This window comes from Pseudopodoces humilis, chromosome 7 (assembly GCF_049639895.1).
Source record: "Pseudopodoces humilis isolate 2021_Gansu_Grassland_sample_001 chromosome 7, ASM4963989v1, whole genome shotgun sequence".
Classification (NCBI taxonomy): domain Eukaryota; kingdom Metazoa; phylum Chordata; class Aves; order Passeriformes; family Paridae; genus Pseudopodoces; species Pseudopodoces humilis.
In genome coordinates this window covers 5,634,602-5,653,852 of record NC_142206.1, presented here as the reverse complement: position 1 = coordinate 5,653,852, position 19,251 = coordinate 5,634,602, and the positions used below count along the sequence as shown (strand labels likewise).

The 19,251-nt window shown below is 37.1% G+C and overlaps 1 protein-coding gene across 3 annotated transcripts in view; it reads right to left on the bottom strand.

Moving 5' to 3' along the window:
- IRAG1 (inositol 1,4,5-triphosphate receptor associated 1) overlaps nucleotides 1–13,611 on the bottom strand; it is a 61,379-nt gene extending 47,768 nt beyond the window's left edge. For 2 of the 3 annotated variants that reach the window (XM_014257922.2, XM_088057667.1), the window contains exons 1-2: nucleotides 13,177–13,240; nucleotides 2,843–2,963 (exon numbers count right to left, since the gene is read on the bottom strand). The gene's annotated coding sequence lies outside the window, so the exon portion shown is untranslated. The other variant, XM_014257923.2, reaches the window with a different exon arrangement.
- Between the last annotated feature and the right edge of the window lie 5,640 nt (nucleotides 13,612–19,251).

Below are 19,251 nucleotides of genomic sequence, written 5' to 3'. Positions count from 1 at the left end.
GGAAGGATCAAGACAGGAAGAAGAGCCTAGACCCATTTCATTCTGTCCATCATTTCAATACTATATCATCAACAATACCACTTGCCTTCAACAGACTGAGAAGCATGAGAATATGTACAAAGGGAACCTTTCATGAGGACTCACTTTAGCCTAAGGCCATTTGTCCCTTGAAGTGTTCTGTTACTTTGGTTTGGGTTTTTTGTTTGCTTTTGAATCAATTTAAGTTCCTATCCTAAAATCAGGAATTTAATTTAGGCTCTCTGAATTGCATTCTGCAGGAACCTTTCACTTCTCAGATGACTGCAGGGAAGCCCAGGGAGACAAACTTCATTAGGTTAAAATTAATGTTTTTTTATATAATGTTTTTCCTGAAGTGACTTGCTTCAGATTACCTCCCAAAAAATTTGCTTGGGGCAGTGGAAGGAATAGTAAGCTAAAGAAATACAGCTTCTATCCTTCTCTTAATTCTCAATTATATTGCCTAAGAAATTAAATTCTTAAGAATTAAAATCTTAATTCACTTTATTAATGTTCTCTTCTATCCAAATCCTAAGCTGCAGTAATTAGGAAATCATCTTCCCAATATTTTTTCTCACAGATGAAAAGAAATGAGAGAAATAGAAAGCTAGAACTTAGAACTAGAGTTTCTACGCTTTCTAGAAACCTTTAATGTATGTTCCACTCATCTTTTTTCACATCTTCCCTTCATTTCTTCTTTACACCCAGAAACTGACTACAAACAAGTAACAATTGCCAATATAGTTTAATAAACAAAATACATGCCCATACATATGAAAAAAAATATTTAAATCTATTTAATTAAATTAATATCAATGGTACTGTTTGATCTGTGCAAATAAGATGATGTCTGATTGTGTTGAAAATGTTTCTAAAGCATATAAATATTTTTTTCTAACACATTTTTTTGTTGTTAATTTTTCTTAGTTAGAACAATGTTTATTTGAATTTCCATAGCACTTAAAGACAACCTACAAATTAATTTTCTAAGTTTTCCCTCCAAGTGTTATGTTTTTAACCTTGTTGAAAACAGAAAAAGTATATTTTTACAGAACAAAGAGGATAAAGTTACTAAGTGAACATGCCATTTGTGTGTTTTTGTTAAAAGGAAATACTTAAATCTAAAGTTAGAGGCAGCTATGATTTTTTTCTAAAATTCTCATTATCTAGTTAAATCAGAAATTATTTTCTGAAGAAACAATGAAATCTAGAATATAAACAAACAGGGTAACTACAGTACTTTCCATAACAATTTATTTGCCAGCCTGGGTGAATGGCACCACACTTTTCTATCATACACAGAAAAAATCCACTTCAATTCTAAATATGTGTTAAGCGTGTTTTTGAGCTGAGGCGAAGCAAAAAGCAAATTTGAACCACACAGCTTGTCTGGATCACAATCAGTAACTTAAGTGAACATACTGCAGAGCTTCATGAATATTCAGCTATAGAGTTACTAATGACATTATATCAGGGGTTTTGGCATTAAAAATGTAATTTTCTTCGTTTTTTGAAGCAGGGTGGAGTAATGGAATTTATTTAGTTCACTCATTAGGTTCATACTCTGTCTTCATTTGTATTTCTTCAACTGTACCAACTCAAAAGTCAGGCATTAGTAAGTAACACAATTGTTTTAGTCAGGTTAATCTGCAAAGACAGGCAGTAGTTACTTGTTCACTTTACTCTCACAAAGATGCCCAGCTGCAGCTTTTATTGTGATGGGTTAATATTCCTGAGGAAGGTCTGAATATTGGAAATATGCTGAATATGCTTTGCACTGGTACATTATTTAATCTTATTAACTGACTAGAACATTAAATTTCACCCATTTAAAACATTATTTCATAGCACAAATGCAGCAGAAAATAATGGAACCATGTGCTTAAGAAAGTGAGGGATACAACAGTTCAGTTCTGACCCCCCCAAGGGATCTGGTTCTTCACTGTATAATGACACATCTTTCCTACAAATGTGTCCTACAAATATTTTGGGACAGATTGATTTTTTTGCTTGGTTTTTTTTTTTTTCATTTTAAGAACTCAGAGCATTCAAAATACTGTGAATGTAATTCTTCATCACTTTCCAATAAACACTTGCCAATAGAGCAAAGATCCATTATTGTGAAGAAGAAATGATCACTCCCAAATGCACTTAAGTGAAATTGGCCACTGGTCTTGCTTCTTCACCTGAACTGTTTATCAGATGTTGGTACTGTGGAATAAATCCTGCTTCAGGCGAGGTCCAATGATTAAATTCACTGCAGTAAAACTCATTGTGTTATCTAAAAGCAGTTGCCTCATTTCTTGCACTGCTAAACTAAATCCCACTTTTGTCACATAGCCGAAGCACACTGCACTTCCAGTCACCAAGAATGCAAAGTTACATCCTGAGCTTTATGAACATCCATCTAGGTGGAGCATTCAGTTCAGTGGAATAATGTTTGATAGTTATGGAAAAAGATATAGCTTTTTAGATATTAGTTAGGCAATCCAACAATATTTTTTATCTTCTACAAATATTTTTTTGGGTTTTCTTTCATATGCCCATGACCCCATCCATAATTTTTACAGAGCAGTTTAATTAAAATTGTTTATAAAACAGCATTTGTTTTAAAAACTAGCAAATGATCAACATATATGCTAATTAAGAAAAAAAAAAGGCTGAAATATGCTAAAAATTGTCAGAATAACAACTGACATGTGCAACTCTCCTGTGTACAGGGCTCCTTACTCACTGCACTGGATGAGACCCACAAATGAGAAATTAGCCCAACTGTTTCAAATAACAGAAGTAAAATTTAAAATGCAAGCAGAAAGCTTATTACCTATCAGAGGAACTCAAGGTCTGGAATTCTCATGGTCAGCATAGTGCCTTGCAGCACAGGTGAAGAAAGGATAATGAATATTCAGCAGGCTGATGGCTGGAATGCTGTAGGCAGGAGCTTCCTGTTTTAAACATAAAGAAACAAATTTAATACTAGGTAGAATAGGGTGAGATTTTTTTGTTTATTCAAGCAAAATGAACAACTCTTCCAAACGGATGATGAGCCAAAGAAAGAAAACAGAATGTTAGCACAGGTTAATTTCTTTCAAATAATCACAGAATAAAAAACCAGTGAGTAACAGAAACAAAGTGTGCAGTCAGCTTGCTTTAGAGCAAATGAGATCCCATTCTGCCATTCTTTATTGGAGTTTATTTGACAAAAAGGATCTCTAGAAACTTCTGAAGTGAGCTGAAGGAAGACAGAAGGGGAGTTCTTTAACAGGATCACAAGATCTTATTTTGAGAGCATCTGTTTAGTGCTGCTGGTTTTCCCAATGTTATTTTAAAAAAAGGAGAACAAAAATACTCCTCATCCATAAACCAAATATCTGCATACTCCAAATCTTCAGAGAAAGATAGCAGTATTTTGCTATATATTAAAAAACCAAGCAAAGCCCTAAACCTATGATGGGTGACATAAAGGGCACATAAAGTAGTGAGTCCCAGTAAGCAGCATTCATGATGTGGAACTCCTAGAGTTTCATCAGCCTTAGAGCTTGTCTGGTGACCTTGAACATACACAAAAGGACATAAATGGAGGGGAAACCGCTTCAGATGCAAGGAAATTTTCAGGGAACAGATTTCTGAGCCCCAGCTGCCTTCTTTAAATGACCAGAAAGCAGATAAGGGCTGCTGTCTCTGGGTATTACTTTATTCTCCCTGGCTGAACTTCAAAACATCTGTTGCATAAGGAAAGTCTAATTAGAATGGTTGCCTCTACCCGGATGGCTGACATTTACTTGCCATGGGAAGAACCTGTCCACTAACAACATTCCCATGAACCTGACTGACATGCCTAAAGAGCAGGCTGAGCAGAGTCTATAGCCTGTTCCCAAAGAGTGCAGAAACCTCAAGTCTTTTCGTTTTAGGCATTGCAGCCTGGATGGAAAAATCTGCAAAATAGATGAGGGTGTGTGTTACAAACTAACAGTGCTCCGCACCACTTTGGAAAGCAGACAAACATATGGACTGCCACCAACTATTAGAACTTGGTGTGAAATCACAGGAGTTATCAGCCTGCAGCTTTCACGATCTGTTACACAGATATTTATGAACTTTTTTCCAAAGTAAAGATAGCAGTGCACAAACAGACCATTTAGTGACCTGTGTCTCCCTACATTAAAAAATGGGTTGTTTCTAAGCAGCTGAGCTATCAAAACCTGTTCTTTGGGTATTTTATTTTGATGATTTTGAGTCTTATCTCCCTCATAGCAAGCTTACATGTCTCCTAGTCTCCTACCAGTCTGGAGAGCCAAGAGACAGCATTTGCTGTGCCTGATTTTAAGCTTCACACATGCCAGGTTGCCAGCTGGCAGATTAAAGAGAATCAGTGATAATTTCAGCTCATAGTGGAGCCTTTCCTCCTAGCAGCACTAAGCTGGGTCTGTCCTCTCTTACCAAACCACTGATTTTCACTTGTAAGAGTGTAATACTTTTGCAATCCTCTCCTGCCAAATTCAACAAGTCGGACAAGTTCAAAGGGTACTGGGAGGGAATGAAGGGAGGGCAGAGAAGAAGGGGGAAAGACAGCTGGCTGAAAACCAGAGTAACAGCATAAGTTTTAGTCCAAGGAAAACAATACCAAAAATAGATTTTGGAAAGAATAAATGCATAGCTAACGCTTAAAGAAGGCTATTTGACAAAATAAAGAGAAATTTGTCTCTAAACAATAGCCATGTAATACTTTTTCCTCTAGAAAGAAGCTTATGTAGCTAATGTTGTGTGTTCAAGTCTCCCTCTTCCTCCTGCACTGCCATAAGCTGTTGATGAGTTTCAAGCTAAGCTGATGCAGGAATTGGCAGATATCAGGAAGTTTGTATTTCCATGGCAGATGCAAATTCACATGTACAGCTTCTGAAACAGAGACTATATACAATAGCTTAGAAATACAGAATAAAGTGGTGTCCTAACACCTGTGGTGAGGGTGCTATAGACAGAGTTCTAAGGGAAACCAGGTTTGTTTCAAGTATTTGACAGCATCATGAAAAATAAAAGCCACAGTTTTTAAGTTCCACATATCTCCTCTGTTGTCTTCTCCCCTTCCCCAAGTAAATCATTCATGTGATCACATATTCTCAACATTAAAATTACAATATTGTAAGTGAAGAGCAGATATGCTGGTTTTACAGGCACACAATGTGCAGCCACAGAAACACCTCCCAAGCTTGACATAAAATGGTAACTTTTGGAATTTTAATCACACGGGACCTTAATAAACAAGTATCAATAAATATTTATGGATCTAACATTTGGACTCCCCTATTAGACCTGGGGAAAAAAACAAAACAAAACAAAACCAAGCAAGAACCAACAAACCAAACCCACAAGCAGTGCTGTTGACATTCTTGTTTAAGGATAAACGCAGGTAACTGTCCAGTACTCCATGTGGAACTGTTGAGTAGGAAAGTAAACAAAGAATCCCCACAGAGGTTGAGAAAGACACATGCTTCCACAGTCACTGGAGTTTGTGCAACTGTAAAGCTACAAATTGTCACATTTTTCAACACTTGAAACCAAAATAGAAACATTACAATTAAATCCCAAAGATCAATGAATCAAGATTTGTTATAGAAAAATACTGTACTGAGATTGCAAATACAAGCTAGTAGAAATGAGAGGGGTACAACTATGTATGCAACATTGCAACCCTTATTTTGAGAAAAACTGTGATCCATGTACATGGCAGTAGTTTATCCAGCTTTTTTGAAAAATAAAAAATCCCAAATGTACTTAGAGGTATGGCAGAATTTAAGTGGGCCTTCAAACTACAGAGTATCATAGTTGCCTCTAAGAATCAATTTGTCTACATATTTTTAACACCCTTGACAGAGCATTAATCAGTAAATAACAACTGAAACAAAAATTAAAAATATGTGTCTCTACCACTGAAACATTCTTGATATCAGACCTCTCAACTGGACTTCTAGGAGTATGTTAAAGAAGATACTTGAAACAATTATGAGACCATTGTGGATTACCATATGCTAATTGACCTGCACACTGTTCTGCAGTTTGAGCCAATCTCATTTGAAACTTAGGGTTCCTCAAGCTAACTGAAATAAAGAGAAACAGGTATTTTGCTTTCAAACAAAGCCTCAATTTCTCCAAGTCTTTCCTCTAACATTCCTCAGGAGACAAGAGAACAAGGCATAGAAATGTCTGAGGAAACAATTCAATTCCATAACCAAACTTACAGTTGCCAGAATAACATGCTTTCATCTGCTTGCTATGTTTTATGAAGGAAGTTGCATTTCCTGCTCTCTTTGAGAAGCAACTGAATGTTCAAGGCTTTGAGCCCCACAGAGATGCTAAAGATTCCATTAGCTACTATTTAATTTCTTTTCTTTTGGATAGCAGTGTTCCCATAACAGCCTCAGGAACAAGGACATTTTACACTGACCACTGGGATGTTACAGGGAGAAAAATCTACATGGGCTGATGCAGTCTGTAAGCTGATTCTCACACTTGCTATCATGGGACTGAAGGAATTTAGAGAAAGGTCAACATTTTCAGCAGCCTGTCTTGCAGAGAAATGGGAACTTGGTCCAAATATTCAACATACAAGTAATGAAGAAGCAACTAAATTCAGTAGGGACCCAACTGCTCTGTTTGACCCAGCCAGTTTGGGATTCACACAGCTGGGACACATTTTTATGTCAGGTGACACCACAGGGCACCTGGAACTATGCAGCAACTCTGCTTTCAACACACTGAGCACCTCTGTCACATTGTCAGTCCCATAAGCTCCCTGTCCAGGAAAGGGCTGGTAATGCACTGTGGCAGTTTGTACATCATTTTTGATATTTTTATTGCTATAGCAACTGAGTGTAGGCATTTAAACATAGCAACAGACTTTTTATAGCGCTTTCTTGGATGTCAAAATGGCACGTTGTTTTATTTTCCAAGCAGATGCTCAGAAGATAAGTACACAGGATGATTGTACAGTACTCACCTTCAAAAGGAAGTAAAAACCTCTCAGCTTCACAACTTCTGAATCATATAAGCTGACAGATGAGTGTAAGATACATTGTGAGTTGCAAGGCTTTTGTTTTGAGTTTAAGAGACTTTGTTCTGAGAAAACCTGTCACCAACTACTACCTAAGAATAAAATTAGGTGCAAAACTTGGTGGGCCTGTGCCCATTTTGTAAAAAGCTGTACAAGAAACCTACCAAGTCCTGCTCTGAAGGGAAAAATGTCCATCAACTCTGATCTTTGCCTGCTAAGCAACAGAAAAAAGGAAATTGTCCTCATATTAAGTGGAGCCAGATTCTCAGGAGCAATCAAAAGTCCGCTGAGACAGACCCATAGGTCATGCACATGGCAAAGCTCCACACAATCCAAACAGCAACAGTGATTTACAAGAAGAGAGTTTGACTTGCTAGATGGTTTAAGGAAATACAACTCATTATTTTCATAATAAGAATAATAGAATAATTAGGGCAGGGAGGGACCTCTGGAGACCATCCTGTCCAATCTCCCTGCCAAAGCACTGCCTGGAGCAGTGACATAGGAACACATTCAGGTAGGTTTTGAATATGTCTGGAGAGACTCCACCATTTCCTTGGACAGCCTGTCCCAGTGCTCTGACACCCACAATGTAAAGTTTTTTCTCATGTTGAGATGGAACTTCCTGTGTTTTAGTTTATGGCCATTGCTCCTCATCCTGCCCCTGGGCATCACTGAAAAGTGTCTGGCACCATCCTCTTAGCCCACCTTTGAGATATTTATAAGCATTAATGAGATCCCCTCTCAGATTTCTCTCAACTAACCAGGCCCAGCTCCAGCCTCTCCTCATTAGAGAGATGCCCCAGACCCCTCATCCTCTTTGTGGCCTCGGCTGGACCCTCTCCAGTGGCTCCTTGTCTCTCTTGTCCTGAGGAGCCCAGAACTGGACACAGCCCTCCAGGTGTGGCTGAGTAGAGGGGCAGGATCACCGCTCTGGACAATGGCCACGTTCTTCCCACTGTAGCCCAGGCTACTTTTCTTGTGTGCAGTATTTTTCCTCTGGGTCCTCAAATTTAGCATAATTTCTAAAGTGATTTCTAAAGTAAAAATCACTTGGTATTTAATGTAATTTCTGAACACATTCCTAGACAGGGAAATACCAAATAGCAACCGGCCCATTTCCTTTGGGATCTTTAGGTATTATTCATCTTTCTGTCACAATTATATGTCAGCTTTGTAGAGAGTGAGATGGTTGATGTCTGCTATTTTACTAAAAAAAAAAATTTAAAATCTATTATACTGAAAATGTCAAAGCCTTGCAAAAAAATTAATACAATAGGAAATATCAAGAGCTTCTTATAAAGGTACAAGGTTGTTAATACTATAGTGACTCTATTCCATTAGCACATAATACATTACTTTTGGAAGGGACATTTTAATGATGTGTTTTATGCAGAAGAGATTTCAAACAGATCCCAAAAGCTCAATATGAAGATAAAAAATGAGTTTTACATGTTGAGGTTTTAGAATATATCCTACAAATTCTTTCTCCCTGTCCCATACAGATATTTTTACTTAGTGCATTGAATAGTTTTCAAGCCTTCCTAATCTTGCTTCAGGTTCCTAAGATTCTTGGGAGCTCTGATAAATCTGCTTGGGTTTCAACAGTCTGCTCCACTGACTACTGCACTTACTAAAACCAGCTTTTAGAGCAATGCTGATTTTTTTACCTAACAAAGAATAGGAATAAGTTCTTAACTGCAACAGCCCTCAGGGAATTCTGGATGGGCACCACTCTGCTGGCATAAGGGAACAAGGCACAGTTTATAGGTTTGCTTCCAAGACTGGTCCTGTCTGAGGTGATGTGCAGAACATCAGATTGACTTAGCACCTCCTCCTGGGACAAACTCCACCCTCCACTGCAGTCAGGCCCCAATCATGAAATTTTACTTTCATGAGCCCAGAGGTCAGCGCTTTTCATTCGCTATTTATAAAGAAAAATATGGGAAACTCAGCAGCTGAAACTGGGAAGCAGTTTTCATATATTGTCTAATTATTTCCACAAGCTCTGCTTCAACTTGCGGCTAGATGTTTTATTTTAATTTTTCTGCTCAGCAGTTACAGCACAGTTCAGCCCAAGTTTGGAAGTCCTAACAGGAAACATTAATTGATATATGAGACCTTACTATATTCTACTGCCTTCTAAAAGAGACTGGGGAAACTGGAAGAACATTTAAATATTAAATAGAGGATTTTTCTTTTCCAAAATTTCAGAAAAAGCTATCATTTTACAGATTTTGTAATTTGTTAGTACAAATTAAGTCCAAAATAAGATGGGTGAAAATAGACCTGCTTTCTCCTTCTCAGATTGTCCTAACCAAGACAGTCTTTACCTTTGTGGTGCTCACTAAGTGCCTTCTCTGGCAACACTGAAGTCAATGGAAACTTTGCTGACGATTTCAAAAGCAAAGGCTCAGAGCCAAATTCCCCATGTATAACTTCAGCCTTACAAAACATTCTGCAGAATTATATAAACAGCAATAATTTTACTCAGAAGGCAAATCTCTACCCCAGGGCAATTATTGTACTTGCCCCAGCAGCCCAGAATTTCTGTCATGCATTCATTTTCAGGATGCAAAACACTACAGTGGGTAAGAAAACAGTGTGCAGCTCCTACATAAAAAGCTTTCCCCACCACCACTGTTTGTTATATCAACTTTTCAAGCCCTTTGCTGGTAGCAGAAATCCTAGTAACTAATCCAGTGGGCTGTATTTTATAGCCATGAGATTGCAGCTCTCTTTGGACAATCATCAGGCATATTTACACATAAATTAGGGGACAGCAGTGACTCTAAAGCATGTATGTGCATCATGACAAAACATAAAATATGCTTTAGTTGGGGAAAAGACTTCCAGGTTTACATACTCACTTGACATACGTTAGCTGGCAGGTTTGCAGGCTTCGCCCCCTGCAATCCCTGTTAGCATAAGGATCATATTCTACAGACTTTACTTGTCCAAACCCACAGATCTCTACAGATGTCTACAATACTATAGGTCCCTGATTACTTGTGATACCTAAAGATTTTGTGTTTTGCATATTTTAAGGACAGGTGAAAGTTCTAGCACTTTAGAAATCTAGCATTCTTGATTTCAGCTATGAGAAGGAGGTGTGTGGCCTTTGCTGTTGGTTTTGTTTCAGTCTTTTAGATATTTAATAAATTTGGAAATTCCTAAGTAAAATATAATTCTCAATTTGCTTTTTGAGATTGTGAAATTAACGATAGACAGACTGAAATTAACCTAAAGGAACAGAAATATAAAGCAAAAAGCCCATTACATCTACCTGCTTAGATCAGAGGATTAAATCCAGGGATGCTATTGGATCTGAAGCTCTCCATCAAGACCTGAGATTACAAGTCCACTTGCTCTAAATAACAAATCCCTCTCTCCTTTTCAGAATCCTTAGGACCTACTTTCCAGGAAGGGAAAGTGAGTTATTATTTCAAAGCACTACCATAACAGTCACAGTCTTAAGCGTTTTCCACAGCAGCTCTACACATGTACATAAGCAGCAATTCATGTCTTGAGTCACTAGTTTAGAAGCTTACAGAGATCCATCACCCACTCAGATTTCCTTTCTGTCAGTGATACTGAGATCCAAAACATCTCTTTGACCCACTTTTCAAAGGAAGCACAGACACAGAGCACATCACAAGGAAATTCTTCTACTTAGTTTATAGGAAGGTTGCAAGTTAGGACAGCAAAAAGATGTATCTCTGCCCACAAATCCCCCAGATCTTTAAATAGCCCACAAGCCTTGAAACAGCAAAGATCTTCTTTCCCCTTCCACTCACAAGCCATTTCATCCTCCTTTTTCCTGGACTTACACACTTCTCTAAGAACAGCAGAGGAGGAAGGAGAACTCCATGTGAGGAACATACACGACCCATGAAAGGAGAAGCTCTCACGTATGTCCCTCCCAGGTCTAACTCCCTGTACCTCACTGCCCATACTCTGTCCTAACTAACTTTTTTAAAAGTTATTTGACACCAAATTATCCTTAAAAGCTGTCAGGAAGCAGACAGATTGAAAGTAAGATGGAAGCAGCTGGGGCTAAACATTGGAGTTATGAATCTGGCTGCTAGATAATTCTTAATTTCCAATGTTTTGGTCCCAGATAAATAGGACTATACTGATTAAAACTGACCCTGACATATAAAAAGATAGGCAGTAGAGAGGTATACAGGTTTCATGCTCACAGACAATTTAGAACTTAATCCAGAAGAATGTGAAGCAGATGGGTTTCGAAAAGTTAAATACAATGAAAATCCTAGGTACTTATCAGTGCTGATGCTAACAATATTCACCATGCAAAAATAAGTAACTTGTACTTTCTGTATTAAATTACACTTTTGTCATCATAATACCTTTACTGAAGATAAATTTACACATAAGTACTTCATTATATATTCTAAGTTACAAAATAAAAAAGAATTGTGTGAAATAATAATAGTAGCTGTTGAAGTGCTAAATCATTTATTAGAAATATGTATTTGGTTCAGTATTGGAGGACTCAGACACAGATTAGTTATCCCAACACTTACACATTGTTAAAAATAAGTAATGGAAATTTAAACACATTCTAGAATAATACACAAAGTTATACATCCTTGCACAAGTTGAAGGGTTGCATAAAATATCACAAGCAAAGTAATACATGCAAGACCAACAAATCAGAACGGGGGGTCTTTGGAGGCTAGGAATACAAGAACATTACATAAGTGAGGAGCCTCGGTATTCAGCATTTCATATATTGGACTGAGTCTTAATTCCCACTCTTCTAATAAACTTAGATTTCTGTGAGTTGTATCATTAAATTATTAAGCTCCAAGTGTGGTATAATTGTTGATTTGGGAACTTACTGTTGATTAAAAACATGAAGGTCACATTTAGAAATCTAACCTAAGAGTACTAAGCCGTTCATTAATGATACTCCAGAGAAAAACAGAAGTAAAACTATTACAAGTTTTGCAACAAGATCTGAAATGCTTTAACAAGTAAGATTCATTTATCACATCTCTTGAAACTGAATGAAGAAAACTTACACTAAAGTTTACAAAACACCTACCATATGAAATATAAATGCAGTAACTGTCAGCACTCACAAGAACACTGTCTACACTCAGAACTCCCAATTCACCCAATCTGTGCATGGCAGAAACTAAAAACTATCTAATCACTGCAGAGATGGAAATTCACCACTGATTGCAGAGAATTTTTCACCAGGTGAAGCCATGCTATGCAGATCATCTCACTAACACAAGCTGTTAGTAACAGAAACCTAAGTCTTCAATTTCAGCTATCACTTCCTTGCACTGACCTCATTCTTTCATGTTGTTTACATTCTGCTGTCTGGAGCAAAAGAAGACCTTAACATACACATTAGTAAGACAAAATTGTGTTTTAGTTTGTCAAGGAAATTCAATACACTTTAGTGCAGGGTACCTACCAAAAAACACAGATAAAACTTAAAACCAAAATATCAGGAAAGGAAATAATGAAATTTTTCTGTACTAAAGGAAACATGCTTTAACACTTGAAGATATTTGTTTTTCTCTGTACACCATTTCAATTAAACACATCTTTGTGGTATTAATTCACATCTAACAGGACTAAAACACAGACTGTATAAAGAAATGGGTCTGGAAATGCCTTTTTAAAAGATAAGTTCCAGACCAGGTAATCCACCAACATGAACCCGTCCGGCACTGTTAAAAGCATGAGGAAGGGAAAGTCATACAATTAAAAAAAGAAAAAAGAAAAGAAAAAGAGAATCTGTCAATCTGAGATTTATCTGTTTCTCTATAACATGTATTGCTCCTAAGACCCTCTCTCGGTCAGCACAATACAGATGACAGTATCTGTGAATCAGGTTGCCTTGAATTACTGACTACATACCTTTATTAATCAAGTCTCAGTATAATTAACACAGCTTTTTCTTTTCCATTCTTGTATAGTCCCAAACCATTTGTAAGCAGTACGAGGTTGCATTGACTACACCCAGTTTTTAAGCAGCTAAAATCTGACAAAGAGGTAGAATTTGAAGAGGGTGGGGGAGAAGAGGTAAAGAACCAGCTCCTCGGTATCACAAGAACAAGGTACTGTACCTTTAAGGAGGAAAAATGGTTCCGTTCTGTTTCACGGCTGAAAAAGAGCTAATTCCTGGTTATAGAGATTACTTACCTAAAACTTCAGTTATTCCTCTCTTTCCCCTCGGGCCAGCCTCTCTTTCACTCTTGGGAGCTTTTACCATTTAAGGTCAATGTTACATCTGGCTGTAGTAACTAAAGCTGAAGCAATTTTTAACTCAGAGATCCAACAGGCTGCCTAACATTAGAATGAGTGTTTAAATTTAAAGTAACTCTTCAGAAAGCTTTTCTTGTCTCAGAGAATTACAGAATTAAAGGCTCTCCTGTTCTGGCATAAGTACTCTGGGTACAACATGATGCAGACATCCCATTAGCATTCTTCAAGTTCAGTGCATATAAGCTCTACTTACTCATTTCTGATTAAAATGGGCAAGTAGGAAGAACAGATGAAACAGCTTACATCATGTTATTTTAACCCTTAGAATTTTTTACTGACACAGATGCTACTATTTTTCATTCCTCTCCCCCTCCCTTTGTTTGGTCAGAAGGAGTCTAAATTAGAGAGCAAATAGAAGGCATGTGAACTTTTAAAGAACACTGGCTTCAGTCCAGTCATGGGCTCTGCTCTCCACTTGCAGAGTAGGAATAATTCCCAATGAAATCCACAGAATTTGCTTGTATCCCATGAGAGAATGTAGCCACAAATGAGGCTTGGGGAGGGAAAAGAAACCTAAAACCTTTACCACAGTACATTCAGGTACCTACAGAGCAATCACATGCGTGTGATTCAGAGCTCTCAGCTCTAAAATGAACAGATTTTACTTCAGCCCTTTAGCTACTTTAGACTATTTACATATGAGTATTACAATAACATCACAGATCCAAACTAAGAGTTCTCTAATGCCAGGTGCTGGGAAGTTATTAAATGAAAGAAAGCCAAGCCAAGTCCAAAAATCCTTTCACAATTGAAGTAAAGACAAGAGAAAAGCGGATGGGTAAAAAAAAAAAAAGGGCAGCAGATTGCATGTAAAATTATTGGATAGTAAGTTTTTCAGGCGATATATTAGGGCTATTTTAAAAGAAAGCAGCAAATGATACTAAATTAACTGCCTTTTGATAGTGACTGATTAGATCAGTAATGCAGAAACAAATCAGACAAAGGAAAGTAAGGATCTGATGATTTGACTTGGAAAACACCATCAGGGACTGGTGCATGGCTTGTAAAAATGGGCAAAGATGAGTTGATGGAAACATAGCACGGAAAATAAGAAGCTGAGCACCTGCTTTGTGCCACATCATGTTTCAGCTGGCATTAGAAAGTCTATTATTCTACATTTAAGACATTCAATAAAACATAAAATCAACATAGTGAAAAAAGACCGAAAAACTTCTCTAAGGTGAGTGCTTAAGCTTTTTCCCCACATAAAAGGAGTAGCTAGGTTTTCTAAATACCTTTTCAGGTATTGAGGTCTAGTCCTTGACACCATTACTGACTCTGACAAGGCATTTTAAGACACCTCCTTTCATCTTTTTGAATTACTACTTCATTACCCACAAATTCAAGTTCTGAAATAGCCTCTTATGACTCAACCTGGTTTCAGTCTCCCATCTAGCTATCAGCAGCTACAGAATTTTTATTAGCATGTGTCATTCATCATTTTTCAGTTTTGTTACCTTAAAATTTCTAGGGCACAAGTGTCAAATGCTTCATTTGTCTACAACAGAAGTTGTGGTTCTGTTAAATCTCTTTTCATCCCTTTTTAGAGCAACAACTACTTTGAACCCAGTTTGGGCAAGAACAAGTTGTTTACTGTCTTTCAGCATTACTGTCCTCTGGGAAATAAAACTTTTCACTGAAGTTGTGCTTGTTCATTGGTCTAGCATCCTGCAACCACTGCTGGCCAAATTTAGCCCAAATTTCTTAAAGTAATTGAGGCCTCACAATATTTTCAAGTTCCCAGAGAGTTAGTGAAACCAGTGCTTGTAAAGAAGATTTAAGCTACTGCACCTGCTATGGGGAAAACCTGTGGTGGCAAAGTTCAGTTTTATTTTGTTTGGCCCCTCCACTTACATCAAGCAAACATGACTCCTGCTGTCTAGGCAGGATTTAGGGAGCACAGAAGGTACCTGGAGGTACTCACAAGAGGAGGAAAACAAAGCTTCCATCAATCTTCTGCTCTTGAAACTGCTTTGTATATTCTAATCTATGGCTTTAGCAGATCCTTTGCCCAGAGATTTGTTTAATGTGAACATTTTCAGGCCAAACAGAGAGGAAAGCTGCTAGCTAAAATTTAAATTATTGAATGAGGAAACATTAGCAGCTAAAATTTAATTTCAACTAGATTGTTAAAATTCTATGAAGAAGGTATAGTAATGTGTACCAGATAAAAAAAGTAATTTGTTTGCTTTTTTTTTTTTAAGATCTGGTGATATTTGTTTTGTTAAAAACATTCTAATACAGATGGCTTGGCCACTCCCCCATAACACAACATATTTATGTTGCCAGTATTCCAGTATTGCATACCCCTGGGAGAGCATGAAATTATTTTTTTGTAAGTATTCTGAAGTATTTCAGAGTACCTAGATGCAGCTCTCTGCAGTTACATATGGCTTGGTGGTTATGGGATGTGTGTGCCCCCATCCCACACCAGTTAACTTCCCATTTCCCTGATTTTCACAGCTCTGTGACCTATGAAAGCAGCAGTGCAGGAGCAGCAAATTTAACACAGCAATGTTAAGTTTCCTGGGTTGGGCTCCTCAAGCTCTAAGTTTTTTATTTGTACCTTTATGGAGGTGAAAACCAGCACTAAACACAAGCACTAAAATTCTTGTCATACTGAAGCAATGGAGAGTTCTGCCTCTCAGGCTGAAGCAGAAGCAAGATCCTTACAGGGACTTCATTTTTGGAGCACAACCATTTTCAAGCACAAGCTTTGTCTAGGAATAGCAGAAATTTGATCTTGCCATGATCTTTGGATTTTTTTCTAGTTTTGGCTTTAATTGGTCAGCCTGGGAGATAAGAACTTTAACTCAAATGGCATATTTGTGTAGAAATAGTCACAGGTATATTCATTTGAGCTTTTGACAATGCTCATATTTTTTAACACTTGCTATATTATTATTATTACTGTTATTTTTTAAGATTTTATGCTTCAGGACTTAGATACTTTGCATTAAAATGTTATTTATGATCCTTCCTGCACATATGTAATAGCCATCCATAATGGCAAGTCACGATTACATGCTCTATTTTTTATCCAGTGACTAAAGTAAAAAGATTATTCATCAGAGAGGATAAAAATTTGAGGTAGAAGTGATAACATTTGCACTTAAAACTGGAGTTCTAGGACATGATTTTTCATGCTCCAATTTAAAAGCAACTCAAAGTTGTTTTCATCAGTTAAAACTTCACTTGCATCACACTTACAACACGTCTCTGTCCATCTCAGATCCACCTCACAAATAACAACATGCATTGACAGTTTTCTTTATTGAATCATCACCACCAGCTTATTTGTCAATTGTATGGAAAATTAGCTGAGTTAAAGTTTATACCAAATTTTTGCTATGTCCCTTTGTTTTCTTGCACAGAACATTTTTCCAAATTTAAATATTTAGTCCTGCATCAGATTTGTGTTTTCAATGGCTTTTCTGGCTTCTATGTTGCTACCATCATAGTGCACACAAAACTGAAATCACCTTCTCTCATCTGATGGCACCCATTATGCAAATCTTATTTATGTATGCAATTATTATCTGCCAGCTTCATCCAGACAGGATAAAAAGAACCAAAATAAGAGCAATTCTGCAAAGTTAATATATGAAAAAAACAAACAAAAAAAAAAATCCAAGGCAAAAGCATGCAATAAAATTTTCCCATCTGGGACCCATTCTGCTGAATATTAAATCCTGAATGCAACCCAGAAAAATAGAACTAAAATGTGTGCTGTTCAAAAGAGTGGAATTACTCAATATCACTTTGCCAGTCAGCTATACTAGATCATTTATGCAAAATGTAACAAACTTTATTAACTTTTAATAATGTTTATGCAGCACCTTATCTAGATGAGTCTTCTGAAAGGCAGGGAAATTGCTTCCAATTTTCTCCAGCAAAAGAGAAGCTCTTCACATAAATCAGAAACGCTAAATTAGAAGAATATGCAATTGCAGAGCCTGCAGAAGGAGGTAAGGAGAGGCTTGCTAGAGCCCAGTCATCTTAAAGAAAACACCTCTATGGACAGCAATGGAAATCAAGTTTGCTTTGATGTCATGATTGAGGTACAGATGATCCTGTAAACCAGCCCATGTCACATGGAAAGATTTGAGACTTTAGGGACAAGGGCTCAAAGTGCCTGCAAAACCCTTCTTCATCAAGCCTCAACGAGTCTTTTTATTTATAAAAAAGCTAATATTTTTCTCAGTCCCAAAATAGCCAGCTAATAATCTCTATATGAGAAACAGGCAGGGGGCAAGAACCAAAATGTCAATCTGTTTTCCAGCTTCCATTGCCAGATGATCAATAAAATGATCCAAACTGACAAACACAGTTTCAATGCCCAAGTCCTTCTGGACAAATGCTACTCAAAACATTTACAGCAATCATTTTATTTTCTTTTCCCATATTCATGTTGACTTTTTTTTCTTTTTCCCCTCCTCCCTTTAAGAAAGCGGTTTTAAAAATGGAGTTCCAATAAAGCACCAAATTAGGATGTTTATAATAACTTACCAGAAAGCAAAACAGTATCAGAAATTAAAGCCTTTGTGGGCAAGGAAGTTACTCTGTTTCCATGCCCTTAAAATCTAGCCTGCCAAGAAGCTAAATATATCAAATATTTTTTAGCACACATAGAGTCTTCCAAGGTCATGGATGCATTTCACTTAGTCTAATTAACTGTTTTTTGAGGTGGAGCTTTAATTTCTGTTAATAGCAATTGAAACCTTAGCATGCCTACAAGCAATACATTAAATACGCTGTTACGTGATTGTCCTGTGCTGTAGGGAAAAATCTCTCAGGAAGATGATACAGTTGAAAAAAAACAAAAACAGAAACAAAGAAAAGCACTGCTAGTTTCTGATTTTTTTGGGGGGGGGGAAGAAAAAAAAAGAGTAAAGTTTATCAATCAAAGAAGATCTTACAGAAGATTTGACACAGCCATAGCCATTGGGTAAATAATCATCTATAGAGCTTCTCCATCAGAGCTCATTTTCTGTTTTGATTTTGGGGGTGGTGGGGGTGAGGGGTTAAAATGTGATCTACAATAGAAGGGTTCCACAAAAAAGAGGAGGGATTAAGTTTTAAAATTACTTTTCTGGGGATCTTTTAGGAAAGCTGAAGAGGTTAATAATTACTATGACTAAGATGCATCTCCCTTGATTGTGGGAAATTCGACAGAAATTAAGTATTAGGAGAATTCCAAAGGATTACAGCCTTCTCCTTCCACATGGAGACATATATTACCACACTCTGGTAATCTGAAGTACAAGTGAAGGAGACTGGTACTGCACATCAATCTATGCCAAACTAGTAAATGTTGTACTTCTTCCTGAATTCAGAATTCATACTGAATTTGGACTTCCTGCCATATTCCAGTCTAGTGTAAGGGAAATTAAAATATTGCAAGAAGACTCTTCAAGATTTGCAGGGAAAGGATGCAAGACAGACATTTTTAAGGATTTAAAATTACATTCTCTTGCTAAATTTACCATAAAAATTGCTACTCTCACGTGAAACTTGATACCAGCATACCTCAGAATGTTTGCAGACTCAATTAGCAGCCCCAGATCTTAAGAAGTATTTGCAGGCTGAAGTTTACATTTACCACATGGTAATAATAAACTTCTGGGAGGCAATTTGGGAAGATTTTATTACATACAGTGTAAATTACTTCTATTACTACAGCAAAAAGTAAATATAAGTATAAATCCTGGTGTCTTGGTTTGAAAGACAGGTGTCTAAGGAAGGCAGGAGCCTCCCTTAAAATGGAAAATGTAAACCCCCTCTCTCCAAATTATTACAATTTTGAAATTAAGGGGCTCTCAGGAAAAGATATGGGAGTAGGAATAACAGCTCTTTACTAGTATGTATAAATAAAT